Genomic DNA, 24,229 nt, shown 5'->3' with positions numbered 1-24,229 from the left:
CAGAATAAACTGTTTCACAAAATATATAGATATATGTAAAGCTATGAGCTATAAGTATAGCTGTACATGTAGCTACAAGTAAACAGCAACATTTCGGCATGAAGCCTGTTACTGGTCACACTATTTCCCTAACCACTCTAAAAATCTGTTAACATCAGAAATCAGGAATCACCATTATTCACCATAGCACAGGTTTCTCAGTTCTTTTAGTCTGGGTCATAAGCAAGTTTTCTTGCTATTTTTTTAATATTAGGGATACAAATATCTTATTTGCTTGTTGTTTCTTTACTGCTTTCTTCAGTATAAGTATTTCTTTTGTATTGCTTACAATTCTGGTTTTACAGAAGATTATGTTCTCCCTTCCTCTCATTCCAGGTGTGCACTTGCTTGAGCTGCTGGTGTGTGATCGCACAGATTTTCTATCTACAATGCTGAACCTCTTGCAGATACTGTCTGTGCTGTAAAGACAATCCCCCAGTATTTAGCAAAAGTGTGCCATTTCCTCCTCTCAGGCAGTGATATGAATGTGGGTTTTTGTATGCTACAACTGGAAACATTTGGGAGTTTCAACAGGATAAATTTTTATGACATTACATGTCCCTTGCAGGTGACACTCCTGTTGCATCTATTCCTGTTGGGAACTTATTCTTTCCATTTACCCTCAAATCTTCTAATCCCTGTGTGAAGGCCAGACAAGGCTGTTCCCTGGCACAATCTTGAACATTAAGAAAGATGCCTGATTAATGCATGTGCACATGCAGCACTCCAGAGATGTGCCTGTTAACATTAATGCTGCTGTCAGTAATGTGCTTTCTGAAAGACAGGATGCTCAGCCATGCTAAGAAACAGAGCACAGGCCATGCCTGGGGACATTCCTGTGGTGTTCAGCCCTAAGACAGATGTGCAAATGGAGTCTGCCTTGTTTTCTATCCTGACAGCTTTTATCTGGGAACTCAGCAAAGTATCAGCAGTGAATTAACTATTTCAATGAGTGGCTGCTTTGCTTGCTAGTCCACTAATTTTGGCAACTGCAAAGGCATACACACTTGCTCCTACCATAGTTACCAGAAAATGCAAGCAGATGTATCACAACATGGACTACAGGAGGATGCTGTAAGGAAGATATAGCCTTTATGGGGTAACTTTTGAAATCTCAGGCTGATGTCTGAATTTAGGCATCTCTCATAGTGTTAGATGAGAGACCCCAGAATATCTGAGATATCCACATAGAGTTGGTAGCAGTGTCACAGGATCTACAGAAGGTCCGTATCATGATGGAGGCCTGGCATCCTTAGCATTTGATTGTCTGGAAGGGCATAAGAAGCCCAACAGTTGAGTTGCAATCCTAAGTCAGGAGGTGTCAATAAAAACATGGTTCAGTTCTTAGCAACTGGTTTTTTGTGTTTGTCAACACAATTCAGCATTTGGGAACACAATTCAGCATGAAACAGACCTTATTTCAATGTTTTCGTTTGTCTTTCTGCCTTCTGTTGTGGAAAGAAACACCTCCATTAAGAAGTTTTGAAAGCCGTAGGCTACGAGAAGATATTTGAGCTCAATTAGGAGGCTGTGCAGACTACCTTAATGCCTCAGTAACAATGCAAATGTTTCAAATCAAGACTTCCTGCAACACATTTTTGAAATAACAAGAATAAGAATAATGGGATTTGTCTTGCTGTGTTGCAGAGATACTATGTTCCCATCTAGCTTAAAGGCTGCGTGGTTTGCCTTGTCCTTTCAGGAACAGCTGCTTGGTTTCTGCCGGGGAAGATGGATGGTCCTTGTTCTCCCTTGGTCAGGTCAAGAGCTGAGCAAACACACAGAGCTGATAGCCTCAGGCAGTTCATCGCCTATGGATCAACACCACTGCTTGCAGCCTCTCCTGTTTTCTGTTTCTCACCCCCTTCCCCCTCCCTACCTCCATAAATATGACAAGCAGTGCTGCATTATACAAACTCTTCTTCCACAGTGGAAACATCTGCAGCTTGAATGCTCCTGCAGAAAGTGTCACTTAGGGAAATCGCTCTTCATTTTATGAGAAACCTCTCTTCCAAGCCCTCAGAGGGGCCAGGGGGGAGGGGACACTGGGTTTGACACTAGTTCTGTGCTGTTTTTCAGGGATTTTGTGGAAGAATGTTGTGTCTGATTTTGTGGATTGTCAAAATGAAGCCAGATGGCAGTGGATTAAGTGTAATGCTGTTTTGTTGTTCTTGGGTTCGCGACTGCGCTTCCCCTTGAGCGAGAGAGCCCTCCCCGCACAGCAGCCCCAGCCCTGTGTGCCCCTGGCCACCGGGGGCCCCTTCCCATGGGCTCCTGAAAATGCTGCCCTGGAGGTGGGGAGAGGGGAAACTTTCTTTTGGTGAGGACTGCTAATTGGAAACGGCTTCCTTGACATTTTTCATGCGTAGATTTTTCACCAAGAGCCTGTTTGCTGCGCTTTCCATCCGACGAAATACAGGTATTTTCCAATTGTAGTAATGGGTTTGCTTGCTGAAGTGGAGTTGCTGGGTGAGCAGCTGAGCCAGTGCAGCCTAGCATCTTACAGTTTTGTATTTGATAGCTGTATTTCCTGGTGTTTAGAAAGGTGTGAGTTTAATTGAAGTGTTTCCAATGAGGCATTCAGGAATCTCAAGCCTTTTGTTGATTCCTCGGTGTACATATGCTTCAGTTTTTCTCTCCATATAAATACTTAGTGGGGTCTCTTTCCTCTATTACTCTACCTAACTTTATTTACATCTATGGGCACATAATATCTTTGAAATCACTATCCTTTGTCAAAGTTAAGGTAGTGGAAAAGGCCACTGGACTCTGGAGATATAGAGGGAGGATATGTAGACAGACACAGACAGACGAAGGTGTGATTGCCTCAACTTTGTTTCCCTAAGAAATTGGGTTAAGGATAAATTCTTAATTAAGAACATGATGAATTTAAAGTTGTGATTCTGAACATTTTCTACTTTCTTAATTAAAGGTAGACATGCAGAAAATTTCCTCTTGCAAGAATTGTTCTTCTCTATACTCTTTCCCCTTGTTATGACACCTTTTTCTTTCCAAGATAACTTTTGACTGAATGGGTTACAGAGCAGTCCTGTCACTCATTCAGAGCCTTGTGAGGGCCACTGAAGCCCTGCACCCTGTGTTCAGCACCTACAGATCAGTGCAATACCCCCTAGCTTATGAAAATGCCAGCAAAGGATGCTCTACTTTTTTCCTTTCAGACTGCAGCATCACTTTGGCCATAAGTTTAATACTTTTCCTTTAATTTACTCCTCCATGATCATTCATTGCAATTTCAGTTCAAACCCGTAAATTTTATTTTATAATGAAACTGCATGTCCTCATGTAGACCACTAAGAGTCTACTCAGGCTTTTTAATGAAGTCCTTAGGCCTGGAAAGCATTCTGACAAAAACCTGCTGCTTGATAGCACAGGACAAGCCATAAACCAAGCCAGTGCTGCTGCCTTGTTGTGCTCTGTCCTTTCTTTCCTAAGACAGCTTCTCAGCTGCTCAGGAATTTTTTTGAAAGTCAGCCATGCTTCAGAACTCTTCAGAATTTTTAAGCTTTTTTCAGTAAGTCACCATCCCCTATCTTTTTTGGAAGTTCATCTTTTAAGAATGTCTTTCATGTCGTGCACAGATTAGAAGTCCTGTACAGATTAGAGTTGTTCTGGAATTTCTTATGCAGATCTAGTCCCCTGATCTCAGCTGCTTAGCTTGCAAAGTCTTTGATGTGCAGGCTGTCTGTGTGGTTTACACAGCACAGTCTAGTCTGACAGTTTTTAGTAGGAGAAACTGGCAGAGAAGGGCTGCAATTAGGGTAATGCTATTATATTGCATGTTGTCATAGTGTAGAGTATAGATAGCCCTAATCTAGTCACTGTCCCCAAAACATAATAAGTAATGGCAATTTTTATAGTGGCCATCTATTACCAAGATGCTCAGAAAGGCTGGGGTTTCCTAATCTTCAGTTCAATGACCTTAGAGATAATTTTTTCCTGATTCTTGAGGAGATACCCTGGTGCTATAAAGGAAATTTTTCAGTGAATTCGCATCCTAGTACTCAGCTTGTAACCTCTGGATTTCACCTTCTGCCTTGGTGGTCCAGGGGGGGCAGCTCCAACATCAATTCTGAGTGTACTTTCTTCTTCCTTGTACTACACTGCACAGTCCGGAAAGTATAAATTAGATATATTCAAGTATTTGACTGATGTACTGAGTCTATTTTCAGCAGAAAATTCAGTAATTTTCTGTTAAGCAGAGGTGAGTTTGGATGTGCTTTTGTTTGTGTTTATTCTCAGAAGTATTTTTCATTTATAATGTGAGCATCTCCCCCTCAAATTCTTCTCCTGTTTTCTTTACTGTATCCTGTTGTAATAGTCCCTTTGGAAGGTCTTTTAGAGAGTATTTTTTTTCAGAGTCTGAAAACTTCCTTCCTGGCATTTGCATTCTCTCTTCAGATGTCAAAATCAAAGATAATGGTCCATTGCTGGTGTTTTGGGAAGGGAGGGGTAGGCAAGGGAGTTTGCAGTCTCTACACACTCGTCAAGTCAACTTACTTTACGTGCAGTGTGAGGGACTTAGTGTGTACCAACAGTAGCTCACTGTTAGCCAGTACAAGAAGGAGACATTGAAATTCAAAGCAAGCATTTTGAAAATTGTCAGTATTTTCTGATCCATTTCCCCACATACAAAGCGAACAGATCTTCCAAGGAACTTTGTGAACGTGGTGCAAATCTAAATACGAATGGCGATTCTGTCTGCAGGGCATGAATATAGACTTGTTCTGTCAGCACCAGGGATGCTCTGAACAACCATTTCAGTCTGAAGCCTTTGAAAGATAATAGTAATGCCCTTCATTTACCCTTAGTGGTATCTCATCCAATGTACAGTGTCACCACCAGCTCCCTAGCAAAGCAGCACAAGAGGTCAGTAGCAGGAAGCACAGGTATGCCATCGTTGTACCTGTGGAGGTTTGGGTTCAACTCCTGCCGCAGATACATACATATCCTCCATACACAGGAATAGTTTGATGCCTTTGCTGTCCCACATCTGGAATATTTCAGCATATGTGGTCTTCAGAGGCCTAAAACTACAACAGCAAATGTTACGTCAACATTATCAACAGAGATTCCAATAGATGAGCTGCGGCTTTTTCAAAAACTTCTGCTTTGCATGCCTGGGTTCGACCTTGATTTTCACATTTTCAGAAGTTAAACACACTCAACAGATATTCTTCAGAAACAATTATGGTAGAAAAAACACACAAAATATTCAAAACATCACCAGACACTGAAAGCTGAGTTTATAGTTTTGTAATGAGTTAGGAAATAATTCTTATTTTCTCTATTTTTTTTAAGAGCTGCAAACCAGAATACACCGAAAGGGGAAGTGCACTACAACGATGACTCAATAACAGGAGATTTCTAGAATCACAGAATATTCTGAGTTGGAAGGGACCCACAAGGATTACAAGTCCAACCCTTAAGCCCATACAGGTATCAAACTCACAACCTTGGTGTTATTAACACCATGCTCTGACCTGAGCTAATAAGTCAGCTAAATGGACTTCTGAATTTCTTTTAAATAGCTTTGTTGGAGTTGCCACTTCTAAAGTGTTTCCAATGTATAAAAACAAATGTTTTCTCAAGGAGAAAGGATATTTGAAATTATACTAAATAATTTGAAATGATACTAAGCATTCACACTGTAGACCACGAACAAATTGAATACTACTACTCTACTATTTCCTTTATGAACTGCTGAAATGTCACTCAATCTTCTGTTGAATTTTATATTTATATGCATTATATATAATGTGTTATAAAGTTACATATTCATTTGTTATGGTTTTCAAACATACACATAATCTGAATATACAGTGTAGAAAACAACAGTTAAACAAATAGATCCTTTGCTACAGTGTAGAAAACAACTGTAGTTAAACAAACAGATCCAACACCACCAAAGTCAAGGAATCTTGCTCTAGATTCATGACTTCTCTGAGCTTCAGGAGAAGATTTTCCTGCTTTTTGGACATTTAAGACCACTTTAGCATGATAGGAGCAAGAGCTCTGTATTTCAATAAGCCATTCTCAGAGAGAGTTTTCTCCCAGTACAATGCTATCAGTCTTTCATCTCTGTGTGAAAGCTTACCTGCTTTCACCAAACTTGTTTAATTGCTGTTGAAAGCCCCTGTCATCTGTCAGAAGTGGTTGAAATTGTTCCTCAAATACAAAAGTCATTGTGGGTTCTTGGAGACTGACAGGTACACAAGCACAGTTACATGAGCTGCTTAAAATGCATTTTCTGTATCCTGGGAGGGCAGAAACCCATGAAAGGAGGGAGGGCTTGTTCTACGTGGGAAAGGTCAACAACCCAGTTGCTCCTCTATCCACTATTTTCAGGCGTTTGGCTTTGTAAGTAGAACAGTTAAGGACAGTGTAGCACTTGCTCTTTTGAGTTTTAGGTTACATTTCTGAGCTAAAGAGCTTCAATTATCACCATCTCAGTTTGCAACAAGCGTTGCTAACAAAGTTCTCTGTATATGGATAACATGTTGTGTTCTTCATTGGTCTGTGTGTCCTGTGTAGACATGTTTTTGCTCCTTACAACTTTTGTTTCTGGTGTAATCTATATTGTATTCATTGCACTCTCTCTTCAGTAAATAAATCAGCAATTCAGCAGCTAGCCTGCGAAAGGAGCATGCTTAGACTGATGCTCAACTCAGTGAAAGAGAGGTTATCTGCAAGATGTGCACTATTCCCTGTTTGCTGAGCTTGCTGGATCAGTACACAGTGCCACAATCTCCAGGCAACAACGTGCTGGGCTGCTCAGGAACTAGTGGGTTGAAAAATTCTCTCTGCCTTTGTGGTGGCCCCTTTCTGCGTGCTCTTTCCCAGCAGCTACCTTTCATGGTTTGCTGTGTTGATATAATAAAACTTGCAGTGTGTGTGACCAAAGGAACACTTGCATTCCTGAAGGCACACCATTCCGCCAGTTGTACCAATTAGTCCAGTAAAGATACAACTTTTCCACATACAGAGAAGATCCGTTACCTCTCCAAGGTAAGAGCAGAGTGTCCATAATGCCCCATAGCACCCTGACTCAAATTTATGTCTACAAGTTCTTATTGTATTGATGGAAGTGGAACACTTTGTAAAGCATGCCCTGTTTTTCTTAGCTGGATTGCACAGGCTCCAAACACTTCAAGGGACAATCCAGGGTTCAGTGCTGAGTTTTGTCCTCTTACGAGAAGGCAGGTACCAGTGCAGTAACCAGGCAGATCCGAGAGGTGCGTGGGCCCCTGCCTGTTCCAAGATGGTTTCTGCAGAACGTTCTAGTTTGTACTGTGTGGAAAAAAGAAGTTATAAGTGGGTGACATGCACAGCTATTAAGGCATTCTTTTTCTCCTATGTGGAGCACATCTGGGTCTCTTCAGAGAGTTTCCATGACTGGCTCAAGCCAGCACTGAGCCTTTTGGCTGCAAGGTGTTGCAAGTATTGCAGAAGACTGCAGTTCCTTGATAAGTTGTGCCTGTGTGGCCCAAGTGGAGCACTTACACTGATATTAAAAATTTTACTTGCTGAATTATTTTGCAAGACCACCTGCAAAAACACGACACTGATGCAGAAAGAATGATGCTGAGTGCCATTTTTTAAACAGTGCTGCAGAGATTGTGTTCCAGCCAGCCCGTGTCAGCATTCCACAGGTCAGCACAAAATATCCATGTTGGTTTTGGACTGACTACATACCATGGAGCTAAACCCTGTACTGACTTGTAATATATACAGTACTAAAAGATGGAGAGATTGAATAGGTGTGGCTGGGACGAAATATTCTGGCTCTTGGGAACTGCCACAACTGTATTTAAAGCAACTTCATGCAGAAGGGGGTTAAGAAAGTAAATGTGGTTCAAATTTTCCTTGTCAGGAACAAATTAAATCAGCATGGTAGAGGATCCAAAGAGAAATACATTTGGAAATGCTTATATACTGAAGCTGGGAATCTGGGTAATAAGTAAGAGCAACTAGAATTTATTAATTATCAAGATAGATTCAACTTAATTGTCTCATCAGGCTACAGTGCTAGAGGGCTCAATATGTTAGAATATTGTATAACTTGTTTAAACAGTCCAGGGGTGGCAAAAGAAATTGTATGCGGGCAATGACCCTGTCTATGACCAGGTGACCAGATATCTGCCTTAGAACAGGGAAGTGCAGGATCTTAGGAAATGCAGCACAATAATTGTGTTGATTATCAAGGCTCAGCAGTGAGCAGAGGTGGGCAGAGGAGACATTTTAAGTCACTGAAATGAATCTGAAGACAAGCTTGATCTACAATTGCATGTGGGGAGGCAACAATGTAATTATGGGGAGCTTTATTTGGCACACCTACTGAAGATTTCAATTAGGTACTGGTGAAACATCAATAGAATAGTTTTAAGTACTGGATGATAGCTCTGCAAAAAAGTTGTTAGACCTAGAGTGGAAGAATTCTCCTTTTAGCCTGATAGATAAAAGTGAATTTATCCACTAGACTGGAAATCAAGTGCTGTCTCAGGAAAAACTGATCATGACCTGCTTACATCTAATATGCTTCAAGAGAATATAGTCCCAAACCATAATATTTGCACATGCTAATTTGAAAAGGCCAATTTCCCAAAGCTAAGGGCTGTCCTTAATAAAACTGAATAAGCAGAGGCATGGAGGCATAAACAAAACTGAAAGCTTTTCAAGAGCTTACTAAATGGGCAAAACATTGTTAAGACAACATGTACGGCAAAAGAAGACAGAAAGTAGAAATGGACTTACTGTTCTGTATACATGTGTTTAAACATGTATCAATTTGTCCACACTTATCTATATATATGGGGCTGCATAGGTATACATATCTACAGACACCTGTGTGGGCATGCAAGCACACAGTACTTACATATTTAAATAAACCCTGTGGCTGTATATTGGAAAAATAGGCTATAAAAGGGAGATAAATATCCATTGATATACATATGTTATTAAGCATGGAAATTACTAGTAACATCTAAACCAAAATCTACTCTTGGCAAGCAAATGGTGTCCTGAAAGAGTTTTAGATTTACATAAGGAAAAAAAAAGTAGCAATGATGTGGGCCAAGCAAGGGTTGTAAGTACTGAAACTGTTTATAAGAAATGTAAAGATGGCTGAAAAGTTCAGAAAATATTTCTGGTTTATGTTTTGAAAGAAAGAATATGGTTTGTATATATCACGTGAGGAGGATGAATTCTTTTCCAGCCCATCTGCAACTAAAGAGTGTTAGGCAACTCCTACTTTGAGGAATCAGCTTTGAGGCAGTAGCCCCTGTTTTGTGAGCAGCTATGTATTACATTTTTTCTCTTAAATTGGCTGAGAAATTTTCTGGCCCACTGATAAGAACACTTGATAAATTTGGGAACATTGGAGCAATCTGCCAAGACTGAAAGCATGCTTATTTTTTCTTTTGCCAGTGCCCCAATGGCACAAACAGGATAATTCTGATAACAGCATGACAGTCAGCCTGACCTCACTTCCAGAAAAATAACAGAGAAGCCGATATGGGAATTCAAGTATAAAGAACAGGACTATTGTTAATGGCAGTTAATGATGTTATTACTGAATTCAGGTCTTGTCAGGTAAGCTTGGCTTGCTTCTTTAATGTATGATTACTCAGTTGGTTAAAAAAGTAACTATAGGCCTAATGAAAACTGAATGTCTTCATTTTGATATCCTACCATAATTTGATCAAAAATGTAGCATTTTACATTCTTGTTTAAGAATATGTCAGGTGGCTAAGACCTGGTGGATCAAAGGAATTGTTGCAAAATCACTCTAAAAAGAAATTTTTTAGTGAGATTACATAGCCAGATCAGGACTCAAACCTCTTCTGGCAATGTTCGCTACTTAGTCTTGCAGGAAAAATACTGAACTACTCACTGATTATGAATGGCACTAGAGAAAAGGGAATCTGAGCTGTCTCAAAAGTGGACTTCAGACTGAAAAATGTGTGTTTTAACATGGTCAAGTGTAAAATTATAAACCTGGAAACTAGGAGCATGTACCATATGGGGGAGACAGCTTCAGAAAAAAAAAATAGAGACTTTAGAAAGACCTTGGAGATCTTAATGGAAAAGCTTAGAATGTAGTCATAGCTCCATGAGAGGGCAAAGTATCTGGTGTGTTCCTTGAGAACCTGTGCAAAGGTCTGATTTTGTCTATGTTTATGGTATGTATGCATATGGAGTAAGATCAATTCCGCCACAGGCAGCATTTTAAAAGAGGATTTAAAATCGGATAAGAATGCAGGGAATAGCAAAAAATCTTACATGAGGGCTAGCTAATACACCTGCTATATTGGCAGGTCTCTACCACAGCCTTTTTGTTCCACATGAAAAATAGATGAGGATATTAGTACAAATATAACACAAGTAGAGGTACAAGATACAGATACCAGCTCCTTCATCTTCCCAGGAAATGCGTAACATGAATTGATGACAATAATCTGAGGTAGCATCGCCAAATTAGCAATAAATTATCCTTGTTTTTTACATGTATGCACAATTAATTCCCAGAATAAGACACCAAAGACACCAGTGGACTCCCCACCTTTTGGTTCTTCAGACCAGAGAGGAATGCCTTTCTAGGAAGATTCCTTATAGGGTTAAACCCAGGGAATGGGTTCCACAGAGGGACAGAGCAGGGTGTGTGCAGCTTGTGACATGCAAGCATTCACACAAGATGACCTCCATCTCCCAATAAATATTGAACTCTTCAGTTATAAACCTGGATGTAAAAGTTAATTCAAGAGTGGACTGAGCACACTATGTATTTGTACATGCTTAAAGTACAGAAATTTCACCCCACCCTAAAACATTTCCTTTACCTTGTCTAAAAAAGTATGGGAGAATTAGTGAGATGCTCTTTATGCCAGAGACTTTGGTAATTAGGAGCAAATCACTTAATTTTGGTGCCTTGATTTGCCCACTTCTAGACAATGAATCCCAGTTTTCCTCAGTTCCTCTCTACATGCTGGAGAGACCTCTGGGCGGAACTGCATAAATGTATTCTTCCAAAAAGACACAAATAGTCTGAAAACCTGTGTAGGGCTGATGTTTGAAATAGATCAGAGAGCTTTCACCCTGCAGAAGGTACTCAGTTTACCTTGGTCATCAATCCCTCTGTACTGTGAACCTTGACGAGATAAATATAATTGTCCTCGGGTTGGTTATGTAACGAGCTTGCTTTGCAATTTAACTAATGAATGTGTTGAGAGACCAGATTAATCTTCTAACTTCAAGAATTTCTCCCAATGGAAAACATAGAGTGCCTGCCTATCTGTAATATTATCCTCTTCCTACAGCCAGAATTATTTGGCCACTTGAATGTTTGTTTTGCTTAGGTATGTAAAGTACGTGTGTTCATAGATTTTTTCTGGAAGAGGTGGAAGGACCCCAAGATTCCTTGAGATTTTACAGCTGGGTCTGTGGGCTTTCCAAATCAAGGCCATTCCTGAGGGATGCCATACAGGCTCTTTGGTGGGATGGTTTTAGTTGCTGGTATGGTACAAGTTGCTGGTTTGGGATTTTTCCCAGCAGGGTCATGTTTAATCCTGTGCTCTCTTAGCCTCTGAAAGCAGTTCATTTCAGAAAAATTGTAGTCTGGTACTATTGTTGGTTCATTAATTGAGGTCAGTAGATTATTTTAATCTTGAGATTTAAATTCCTTATTATGCTCTTGTTCTTCTCAGGAGCCACCTAGAAAATGTAAATATACTGGATACAGAAGATCTAGTAAATGCTCATGAAAAATGAAACATTACTTCCCAGAGTAACATACACTTTGTAAGAGCTTTGCAACTGTAAATTATACCAAGTGGGTCAATTTTGGAAATCAACATCTTAGTTAAACTGTCACACTGTACAGAATTGTCATTTAATATTGGTGATTAATGACGGCAGAGTCCAGTCTAATTTCCAAGCAGACTGTCAGTGGCACTCAGTAGTCAGCAGAGTCCATAGTACAAGTGCTTGGCAATCCTTTTATGTTTTGTGATCCAATTCAGGTTGCTCATTTTCCACAAAGAGGAAACAAGAGAGGGAACTGATATGAAAATGCTGGCCTGCATGCTGGAGTTTTGTCTACATCTGATTATTCCCCTCCTAGAGTTTGTTCCTATTCTTCAGTATGCCTCTGCAAGCCGAGGTGCAATCCCATGGGAGAACATTGGATGCTCATGCCAGATGTGCATGTGTCCTGCCATTTGGAGGTCAGGAGAGACAGTTTCATCTGGGGAACTCCAAACTCCTCCTGTCTCATCTGTCCCCACCACTCCAAGTTGTGACCCACAGCTCTTGATGCTCCTTTCCTGGCATCATTCCTTCTCACTGCTCCTCCACTGAGTCAGAAGGCCACCCAAGCCTACCTGTTCCCTTTGTCCTGGTCCCCATCCCACTGTCCATCCATGGGGGTCAGGGACAAGGGTGTATTTTACCCTTAGGGGAACATCATTGAAATCCCCAAGGAATCTCTAGTGCTGTTGAGTACTTGAAAGAGACAGTATGGCTCAGTCCCCTGCCAGAGCTGTGTGGACAGGAATGTAACATGCACTGGAGAAAGCTCTTTTAGTTCCCTTTTTGTAAGCAGTGTGCTGCCTGGCCTGGACCAGGGACTGGGAGAGAGTGGTCAGTGGCAGGCAAAGAGCTGACCTGACCTCTGCCTCTTCTGCTCTGGTTTCATGGGGCTTCACAGGAGGATGCACAGGCCTGTGTTTTTGCAGGACACAGTGATCTTTTCAACCCAACACAGATGGCATCCATTATAATATTATCAACTAACATTGATTACTACAGTTTCCCCTAATATGACATGACTAATCTTCTAATGTAGCTTGCACACTATGTACTGCCAATGCTTTCTATGTATGCTGAAATCATTTAGTTTAAGTAAACAAATAAGTCTAATACAATAGAGTTTATGGCATATTTTCCTCCTGGAAATAATTTCAGCAGTAGTGAAGTATGGAATATCTACAACTTGAAATGTCTGTCCTTATACCTGTATTTGCAAAGCTTGAGAGACATGTACAAATTTATTTTAAAATTAAATAGCAAAATATGTAACTTTTTCCTGCCTCCAATGTATGGATCTATACCAGGAAATTAGAAGTCTATCAAACAGGTGTCAATGCACCAGTCAGATCTATGATACCCTGTCATTCTGGTGCAAATTAATGAATTGTAGTAGGAAAATGCTCTCCCTTTTTTTGTGATGTTGGTGAAGAAAATCTGCTGTAGGCAAAGGAGGGAACTGATAAATAATACAGTAGACAGTAGTTTAAAGGAAGTTCTTCTATGTTCCTTCCCAGCAGATGAAAGACAGGTTCAGCTAGGATCTTACATCAACAGGTACCAAAGAGCACACCAGCAATTTGGTTCAGAGCAAATACATAACTTCTAGGAAAATAATTTGCCTGGTATATATAAAGAAGTATAAATGCTATTCCAGAGTGAAGAATTTGGACAGGAATGAGTGCCCAAGAGGGCTGTTTGTGTGAGCAGAAGAGCAGAGAGAGTTTTGTCTGAGCAGAGACTTACAGAATTTGAGTGGAAAGGAAAACAGGAAAGCATATCATGAGATAGGAAAGGCAATTTAAGCAATTCAGTAACATTAGCGTGAGAACAAATGAGTTTGAGCTGGCCCTTAGTCTGGAAACTTAGAAAAGCCTCCCGGCAGTGGGAGGGAGGGAAAACTTGGTTAGTTGCTAGGATGGAAATTAGGTCTGTAACTGAGCATTTGATGTGGTCACCTGTGACAACAGGGCTCTGGGCTTCCTAATCTGGGGCAAGCAGCCTCAGAGAGACCTCCCATGCGAGGAAGGATTTAAACACAGGCTTTGCTCTGTGGGGATGTATTTGCTAATGTTTAAGCTTCTGTAGCTTAAGCATGTTTTTAAAAGTGCGTTTCATATTCACAGTTCAATTTTGCAGACAACTGACGCATGAGGCTTGCATATCTGGCCTTGTGACTGCCATGGACATCTGGTCCCGTGCGGGCTGTGTCTCTCCATTCTGCACCCATCCTGGGGGAAGAGCAGCAGCTGCACAGTGCCCCAGATCCAGCACAGCACTGCCTGGGTTTGGAACAACTGCACACTGAGCACTGGCAGACTGGCCTGGCAGGAACCCATCCCAGGTTTTCTTGAGCAATGTGGAGCTGAGGTGCTGTGCTGTCAGGGCAGAAAAGGCAAATACTACTGCAAGGAAGCATCCATCCAGCTAAGGGTATGGCTGTCACACTTGCTGGTAGGACTTGGTGTGTCCCTTGATGATTTCTTAAAATAAATATTTAAGAAGGGATTTTATAGCCACAAATAACAAGCATGCTTTTAAAATGTTTGAAGGGAAACAAACTTGCGTAAGAATAAATTGGAGGCCAAGACCTGATAGCCATAGATGTTTATATCAAATGCTGGGGATTTCCTCCTGCCTGTTTTCAGCATATACTGCAGTTTCTTGATTCAAGTCCATCTCCAAAGCTGCTTTGCTTCCTGAATAACATTTCCTTCCTTAGGAGCAAATGCTTAAGATGGCTGAAGTCATTGCATTTATTAGTGATTCATGTAGTTGGAAGATGAGGGTTTCTTTTCATCTATTGAAAATATTTTTTGAAAAAGAGATCGTTTTTGCTGCTGTTTTTTCACTCAGCTGTTGCATGGCAGTGCAGCAGCATGACACCTTATCTACAGTACAACGTTTTATCCCCTTCTTGGGTGTTTCTTAAGTTGAAAGTTACTGGGTAAGAGGGTTTAATGCAGTCCTAATTTTGCAAAGTTCAGAAAATTAGCAGAGCTTGTATTTTCAGACAGCTAATTCTGGAGTTTACAAATTGCTCTTATGCGGTTCAAGCGTTCACCACCAAGTATAAAGGAACAAGGCGAAGATTCAGATTCCAAACTATTGATTCTGGGTTAGTACTTGTGGACCCCATCTTCCTTTTCAAAGGGGAAAGCCAACATGGATCTTCTGCCTTGAAGTGATTTTCGGATGGTCCACCTGTATTTGTTAAATTTGAGCCATGTTGATTGTCAGGTTAAAAGAAGAAAAGAAATGCAAGGAAGAACCTGACTGAAAATGAACTTTGGTATATGCCGGAAAGAAAAGTAAAAGCTTCAAGTCACACTATTGTATGAGCAACCTGCACATGCTTATCTGCCTGCGGGAGACATGACCGGGCGGGTGTGGTCTTTTAAACCTTAAACTGCTCAGGTTTATGCAATTCAGCTTTTCTGTACCTTCTGTCATGCCACAGGCCTCGCCGTGTGAGCCGGGCGCCAGCGGCTGCCTGCCTGCAGCGGGGGCTGAGCGCAGGCCCTGCCGCGCCGCGCCAGCCCCGGCCTGCTGAAGCTACACCTGCACGGCTCCCTGCAGCGGCTGAGAGACACGGCAAAGCCACACACGTGAGTTGAAAGGCTCGTATCTTTCTTTGCCCTGTTCCTACTTTGCCCCCTGAGCTTGGCATGAGTTGTTCCAGAGGAGCAAAGTTGCAAAAAATGCTCTGGTAAAAAAGCCAGCCCTCAGGTCCAAACCTCAGCCTGCACACTCTAGAGTGCCATGCAGCCAGGCAGTGAGAAATACCTACTGTGTCTGTCATTAGTGATTCAGCTTCCCCACAGCCTAATGTAGAGCTTGTTTGCATAATCTAACAGAAATGGTTGTATAACATACCTGTAGGTTGCTGTGCTTCTTGGTAGGCACTGTTAAAATACTACTTACATACATACGTGTATGCAAAAACACTGCTTAGTTCATAGCCTTTTTGTTAGCTAGATGTGCTTGGGTTTCTGTCTTCCCCGTTGCTAAGAAGGTCTATTTCTTTAATAAAGTGTGTTGAAATCCAAACAATTATTTGTGGAGAGGTGCCATTTGTACTGCAGCTGCTTTAGCCCATTGCTTTATTAATCCTCTGGAAACCCATTTCTTCCCCTCCCCCAGGTTAAAACCCACAAAGTCTCACTGCAGCTGTAGGAGGTAAATTGAGGCTACATTCACCGCTGCTGTATCTTCCTGCTTGATTTTATGCATAGAACTGCAGCTGAGGTGAGAAAAAAAAACAGAACTTGATTTGGTTTTTATCTTCAGCTCTGTTCTTCACACTTAAGCTTACACTCAGTTCTTTGCTCAAAATATCTTGTAATTCAGTACCAGTATATGCAGCAATTGCAAACCTGTGAATATATATGAATAGTTCTTATAAGTTTTATTTCTATTCATAAGACTGATTGTTCATGTGAGAACGCGTATATTCACAGAGCCAACTCAGAACCCAGAACAGCAATGAGGATACGTGGACATCCTCACTCACCAAAATGCATACTTAGAGTACTCGGTAGGCAAGAGGTCCAAGTACATAAATCAGAAGGAACCTGTTCACATGTTTAGACTTTTTAAAGTCTTGGGTTGTTTCTAATGACCAGGGATGAAGGGATGAACCGCTTGCATCAAGCTCTCTGTCACTTTTACATCTGCCAAAGAAAAACACAAAAACCAGAAAATGTGCATATTAGACTTGTATGTCATGTTTTTCTATGATGCCTGATAACTAAGAAAGTGTTCCTTCAACAGCAGAAAAAGCAAGATAACCTTAGGTGACTATACTGGGTACTATGAAAGGCACTTACTTTCCCACAATCTATTGTAGAAATGGAGCTCCCACTGCCCAAAACACTTTTCATTTGCTCGTTCAGGTTCATGCAGAACAACATCAAGGCAGTTCCATCACTTCATTGAGACAGCAGTGTCTCTTATCTGCTGTTGCTGGAAAAGCACAAATGCTGATCTGCAAATAAAAGCCAGAAATCACTATCAGGAATTTGGAAAGCTTCTAGTGTGTGAGGAGTTGTATCCTCAATACTTCCATCTACTTTCCTAAGACTGAAAATTACTCTTAAGGAAGTGATCTGTTACTAATTTGCTATTTTATTCTTTCACCCCAAACCTCAGAGCCTACGTGTATTTTCCAATGATATAAATTGAATCAATCTGGGAAAGCTGGTCCCATTGTTGTCTTATCCTTGCTCCCTGAAAACACTCTCCCACTGCTAATTTCTCTTACTTGTTTGTGGTCCTGTAGAAGTGTCCACCCCTTTGCTCACATGGGCTCTGCTTTTGTAAGGATATTCTAAGCCCTTGTGTTTGAACATTAACTGCATCAGGACTTCATTGTAGCATAGAGTTGGAAAGAGGAATGTCCCTGGCTCTGAGTTGTGATCATCTACTAAAAAAGAAAATTGAATTGTCTTTTGGAAGAAGTTTGAATGTGCTGGCATCTTCCCTAGCATAGTGTTTCTTTAGTAAAATGGAAATAAATTTTGCACGCAGGATGAGATGATAGATTAGCTCAATTTCACTGCAAACCAGGAAATCAAGCAGCATTGTTTCCAGAAGGAAAGTAAATTAATACAGGCTTTCAAATGTAGAGAGTCTCCTCAAGGCTGGCTGCTGGAGGGAAGCAGTCTGGTATTTCTGGAGATGGCAGCCGTGTCTGCAGGGCTGGGTGCTGCCACCTGGCTCCTCTCACTGTTGGGGCAGATGGAGGCTTGTGGCTGATTTGGAGTGGCTCTGTGGCCAGAGCCTTTTGAGGAGGTAATGAGACCCCACTCTTGTTAAATGGGGGGACACTGGTGTCCTGCAATGCTGTCCGACTGAGCACTTGTTTGCAGTGCACACCCAGTTCTTTCACAGAAATTAGAGGCTGGGATGGACACAGGTGCAGTTGATCTTTCCAAGGCTTTCCCTAAAGGCTCAACCTGAATCTGCAAAAGCAATCATGATCTGAATCATGGAATTCAAAAGGATTCAGCACAGAAGCCAAACTTTCACCTTCAATACATGTTCAGGGAATGGTTAGTTGGCAGTTCCTGTCGTGTAAAACTGCTTCCCACTGTGTCCTGTTCTCATCCCTCTCGGTAAAAATCAATTCCTCCTTTACAAGGAGCTAAACACTGAAACTTCCTACCTGTCTAGCTGTTCATGGAATCCTCTCATTGGTCCTCCAGTTTCACTTTAATACACCAGCAACATTCTTACTGAAACAAAGATTCTTAATAAAATAAATGGGTTTTATCTGCCAGAAATTTCTTATTAAGGAATGCTTCCTATTTCTCTCACTGGATTGGTATATCTTTCAGAAAATGTCTTGTTTGAAAGCAGATAAATTTTGATTGATTCCTCTCTACTTTTTGCTTGTCTTTTCCTTAACGTTTTGCTTTCCATGCTTACAGCTACATGATATAGATTGTGTTGAAATACTGATGTTAAAAAAGTATAGGTGATGCTATTATCTTATTTTCTACTACAAAGCTGATTTTGTACTATATATTTAACAGTATCAGTTCTCACAAGATTTTACAAGTAGAACCCAGTGGTCGAAAGTATAGCTTTGGGTTCTTATAGTTTCAGTCTGAGAACTCATCTAATCATACTACTGCTCTTTGAAATAATATTTCAATTTAGATCTAGTCAGAAAAGGTCCGAGGCACTGAAATAAATATGACTTGTAGGAGGAATTTCAAAGAATTAAAAAATCCCCTTGCCTGCCTGCACACAGCAGATAACATCTGATTGTGAGAAAGGATGCAGGAAGCAGGACAGTTTGGGCATGTAATTCCTAATTGGTTTCTCATCACGGGACTAAACAGCACACAATTGGTCTTCAAACCCACAGAACCGGTTCTGGAAGCAGATATTAATTCAGCCACAGTCTTAACTATCTTTCCCAGGCTGGTGTCACTCATGTGTCCTGGCTGACAAAACCTTAGTAAGTCTCTTGTTGTTAAGGGGAATATTACAAGGCCATCAGCAACACATGCATGTTAATTAGCAATGGGCTTTGGGGAAGTTCCCTTGAAGCCCCAATTAAAGCAGTGATGAATCAAGTCCAGTGAGTAGTACCACACTCAGGGATGTTGTTTCCCAGCACTGAGCAGATGAAGACAGAACCAGGCTCTACAGGATGTGTTTTGGTGGCTGAGGGCTTGGTCACTCTAATAAACAAAATTTACTTGCTGAGACTTTTGTTGGGCAGGGAGCTTAGTCATTATCCTGCTACAAAAAAAAAAAAAAAAAAAAAAAAAAAGGTGCCCTGGAACAGAAACTATTGCACAGCCTCATCTAGAGAGATGTGCTTCCGCTCCTGCTTGAATACTTTAGGTTTACCCAGTCCTTTGCATTTTAAACAGTTATAAGCTCTACTGCATACCTAACTCCCAAATTAGCAATAGGGACTATCAGCAGATATAAATGGGCACTGTCAGCACTACTTTGTAAGAGAGGTCTGTTCAAGAGCCAAAACGTAACTTGTGTCAGCCCCAGAAAACTGATAGTCAGACCACAGTAACTGGGCACTGGGTTCACCAGTGTCCAGTATATCTCCCTCTTTCCAAGAGTACATTTTTCTCAAATGTGATATTCAGTACTCAGCAGTACATAAAATTGTAAGGTCATCAAAATTTCTTCCCCTTGCCCACCAAAATTTCTATTTATGGCTGCATATTGTGTGTTTTCCCATCTTTTTGGAGGCTGCCCATAGGCTGTACCACTCCCTTAAGTTGTTGAAATTTACCTGCTGACTACCTTACCAGGGCTTGTGCCCTCCTTTATCCAGGGTCCTGAATGGAACTGGGCCCCAGCAGTTGTGACTCTGGGACTGAGTGTCAAGGAATGCTTTCAGATTGTGCTATTTTAAACAGCAGAGTGTCACTGTACTGTGCAGTTCTTCAATAAGGACCAATTTTTCTGCTTAGGATTTGTTTATTTAGTCATTTTTGTGGACCCAAGTAGCAGGAGGAGGAAAGAATAAGATACAAGTATAATTTAAGTTATAGACATTTACAGACCTATAATTTAAATTGTATCTAGTATATAATATTTAACAATACTTTTCATTATTTTATAATGCATAATATAATAATTACATCTAAATCATAGTACAGGAGTTAGGTGAAACATAAATAAACTTAAGATACAGATGATTGAATCCTTGCTCCACTGAATTTCCTTAATTTTTCCTTTGAGTGCAATGGGCCAGAGGTTTTAACCCAGGCATTTGCTTCTATTATTTAGACAAGTTACTCTAGGGAGCCAACTGCTGGAAGCTGCTGCTGTCCCCCCAACAGGCGCAGGTCCATAAAGCAGAGGATGCAATCCTAGAAGTTTGTGAGGGCTTTCCCTCAGATCAGGTCTAAGAGCATCTCTGTGATCACCTTGCTGCACTAGGATTCCTGTGACAGAATCTGGGCACTGTCTCCAGTGGCATGGGAGCAGCCAGCTCCCCTTCCCCTGCTCACCTAACCAAGTAGGTGCTTCTAACCATGTGGGTTGCTTCTAAAAAAAGGTCCCCACAGGGTGTTGTGAGAACTCATTAAGTAGTTTGCCAAGTATTAAGAAACTCCTGGATCAGAGAAGCAGTTGTAAAGGCACAGTGTAATTAAAGCATAGTTTAATTTATTATGTGTTATTAGCAGGGTTATCCATCACGTTTCATGCTTTGTAGTTATTAAATGTTATCTCATGGTCACATGTGAGAAGATGCTGTGTGGTCTGAGGGTGGCAGGTACCCTGGCATGGGAGCCAGGTTGAGGTATAAGGTTTCAGTGTCCGGAGGGGAAGAAATCTTCCACTTCTCTTTTGCTCCCTCTTCATCAGCTCCCTCTTCCCTCCCTCTCTGGGAGGGTAGAGAAGTAGCATCACCCACCTTCCCTGCTGACCCACTTGGGGCCCTGGGAGAGGATTGCAAAAACAGATTAAGATTTACTATGAAGCTGTATTAAGTCAAGATTTTCACAATCCCATGCAATTTACTCTGCCTATTGTATTTTTATTTTAAAGTTAAGTAGGGCAGCCCGCACAGAGCACACATGGTCTGCAGTGCCCATTGCAGAAACACAGCAGACACCCCTGCAGCAGGGACCAGGGATGCTCTCCCTCATGCAGTTCGCATGTTGTACCTATTCCCAGCTTAGCAGCATCTTAGAAGGCAGCTGGGGCACGTGGTTGTCCAGCCACAAAACTACAGTTCTGTCATCTGCTCAAATGCTGAAAGCAAGCTTGTGGTATTTGTGAGGCTGCCAGTCTTGGCAAAGTCAGACGGAGGAATCAGCCAAATCAGAGTGGTAGCGCACCTTTTGTTACATAACCAGCCATGTCATTTTATAATTTAGTATGTGAAATGCCGATGGCATTTATTATGTCAATTAGGATGAGCATATGTTTAGGAAGCCCTTGAGGAGTTAAGCATAATTGCTCACATAACCTTGCTCCGACCACATGATTGACTTCCTTTGAGCAGGTAGACTGTGTGCCTTTGGGAAGCAGTTACCCACAGCCTGCCCATTTTGCTACAACTCATCTTCACACTTGGAGTCTGAGCTTTTCATTCTGGCATAAGCTGTTGGCCCAAGTCTGGGTTTACTGAGCTTTGGAAAGAGCAAGAAACAGAAGTTACTACCTTAACCATCAGTATTTGACAACTAGAGACATGCCAGCAACAAGTCTTCTTGGAAGTACTACTTTCTACTGAGGTGAGTTCATTCCTAGGACATTTTCCTTATAGTAAGGAATACTTAACCTGACGGATATGTACTTACTCAGATCTTGTCTTCACTCAGAGCTTGTCCAGCTGTTCCTAATATCATCAGTACTTCTGGGCTGATAGGTTTTTTTTTATTTTTATTTTAACATGCTGAGTAAAGTTTTGTATCCATGAAATCATCAGAAAGAGCAATCCAGGTTTGTGTGGACATGTGAGAGACAGACAAAACAGCCGAATATATTTCCGTACATTCCTAACAGGCATTTCAGCTACATAATTCCGCAACAAAAAACTTTTTCCAACATTGGTTAATTCTGTAAATTCCAGCATGGGCCACAGAGAAAAAAAAATCTTTTCAAACAGTCTGGTTCTGGTTTTAGAAGTCACTTTGCATGCAGGCACAGTATGACATTGCTGTTGGGTCTCACAGCTTGAGCTACTACTTAAAAAGTTGGGGTTATTCACCTACTGTACTGTACCATTGGGTTTTTCTATTCCATTGAAAATGCCTTTCATCACTAAAGGCTCTGCAAAGTACTTTGATTGTTATAAGCTCTGAGAAGGACTTTTTGACTATTAATAGCTTTGAAAAACCAGCTGTCTTAAAACTGGTGCCAGGCAGAGGAGAGGTTTTGGAGCTCCTGTTTGTTGTCTCAGAGACGTTCTATATTGATGTGCTGAACTTTTAAATACAATTATTTTCCTCTAAGAGCCAGTTATAACAGTCTTTCCTATCATCTTAAAAGTCAAGATGAATTCTTACCTGCTAAATTGATATCTCCAGGATTCACAACTCTCCTCCAGCTACTGGCTTTTTACCTGAAGGTATGTATCTTGCCTCTGCCCATAACAAATCTCCATCTAATTACACGTCAGGCAGAAAGAAAATGTTGTGATTCTTCTTTAGCCAGAATAGATTTAAAAATAAGTGGAAAGACAGGGGAAAAAAGAGAGAGCAGAATATACGTAGTAGGAATTCTGGTCAGAAGGCATGATGATAAGGTTTTGGGCACCTTAATGTTTTATAAACTTCCTTCAAAGTTTCACATCTAGGCAAACTGACTCACCCCTTTGGCCTTTAATGCAGCTATGCCAAGATTGGTGCAAATTATTACACGATATTTTGTAGCCAGGTCTTTGAAATGTGAATCACTGTCTTTTTTTAATCTAAAATACTGTATAATACATATTATTGAAGTATGGGTCATTCTATAATGTTTTCCACAGCTGTTGTATAGTACCACCTTGAACAGTAAAGTCAGTGTAATCTATAAAAACTGCAGTTGGAGAGAAGCAGTTGGTACAAACCACGGTAATGTGAAACCTGTGAGGCTGTTACCAGGGAAGACAGTTTGATGAAAGGTAGGAAGTCAAAACAGTTACTATTTTACTAATGACAAATAGTTTTCTAAAAGCATTCAACCTCATACTTCATTATAAAACCCTGAATATTGAAAAGTGATGTGATCTTACAACCCAGATTCTGGTAGGAGCAGTAAGGTCACAGCTAACCCTGCATAACTGAGGACTGTGTGCTTTTGCTTGAGAGGGTGAAGAAGAACCTCTGCTCCCTCCTAGCCATGAGCCACTCTTCTCCCCAGTGAGGGTGAGCCACTAGATGGGGACAATGCCCACATCTAACCTGCCCACATCTAGCCAGTGGCAGCTGGGCTGAGGCTTCATTAAAGAGCTAATTCTGTAGCTGTGAAAGCTGTCGAGCCTCCTAGCAATTTAATGTAGATATTTTTTAACACAAGCAAGATGGCAGTCTCCAAGCCCTCAGCAAAGAAGCTGATTGCCAAGAAAGGCAAGTATCGGCTGCAACATGTTCACAGCTAGAGTGGTGAAAGGAAGGCCAGGTTAAAGCATCTCTGGAAGACTAAGGAGCTCCTACCCTTACCTGGCAGCTGTGAATGCTGCTGTGGCAGGGTGGTTTCCATACATGCCTGTGGACCGGCCCCTTTGGCCATACAGTGCCTTACTGACCCACATAAATGGATAGCTGTGAGTCACTCAGAGATGCACATTTGTAGGAGATAAGAGCCCATGCTGGGATTGGGGGAAGGCTGCAGAATGACTTTGCTATCATAATTTAGCTAAGAAGAGCACAACAGCTCTGTCAGTAGAACCTTCATCTCCCACGGGTTGTACAGCAGAGAAACAGGGTGTGAAAAGGCATCAGTTTTAATCTGCAGATACAGGATTTGTTATACACATGCTCTGAGTATGTATAAAACAGGAACATTAATAAAAGGTGTCTCTTAAACACAGAAAGAAAACCAAGCTACCAAACCAACTAATATTTGTCAATCTTACTGTGCTATTTAGAATCCATTTCCTTTATCATGCCACTCTTACCACTGACTGAAGATTTCATTACCTCCAAGCCGTACTACTTCAGAATGAACTACTGCAGCTAAATTCCTCTTACTGAGGAATGAGCTGCTGAGTTCTGCAGCTCATCTGTTCTGCTCCTCTGTTTTCCAGTGACGCCTGCTCACTGGCTTATCTTTCCCAATTTGTGATTTAAACCGGTAGCTGCTCCTCCAGGCTCCATTCGCTGTTTCTCTGGCCTTTAGGCATCTGTTTTATTCTTTCTTTGATAGCCGCTTCCACAATATCTTTCATCTC

General features: G+C 41.2%; 1 protein-coding gene across 1 annotated transcript in view; it reads left to right on the top strand.

Annotated features, from left to right (window-relative positions):
• The window catches only part of LNX1 (ligand of numb-protein X 1), a 120,308-nt gene that overhangs the window by 26,093 nt on the left and 69,986 nt on the right, over positions 1 to 24,229 (top strand). Inside the window, exon 2 of the mRNA XM_041459982.1 lies at positions 15,320 to 15,467. The gene's annotated coding sequence lies outside the window, so the exon portion shown is untranslated. The remainder of the gene's footprint in view (positions 1 to 15,319; positions 15,468 to 24,229) is intronic.

This window comes from Pyrgilauda ruficollis, unplaced genomic scaffold, assembly GCF_017590135.1.
Source record: "Pyrgilauda ruficollis isolate IOZ18807 unplaced genomic scaffold, ASM1759013v1 scaffold1, whole genome shotgun sequence".
NCBI classification, from domain to species: domain Eukaryota; kingdom Metazoa; phylum Chordata; class Aves; order Passeriformes; family Passeridae; genus Pyrgilauda; species Pyrgilauda ruficollis.
The sequence above is the reverse complement of the archived record's forward strand: the minus strand, read 5'-3'. Positions and strand labels throughout refer to the sequence as shown.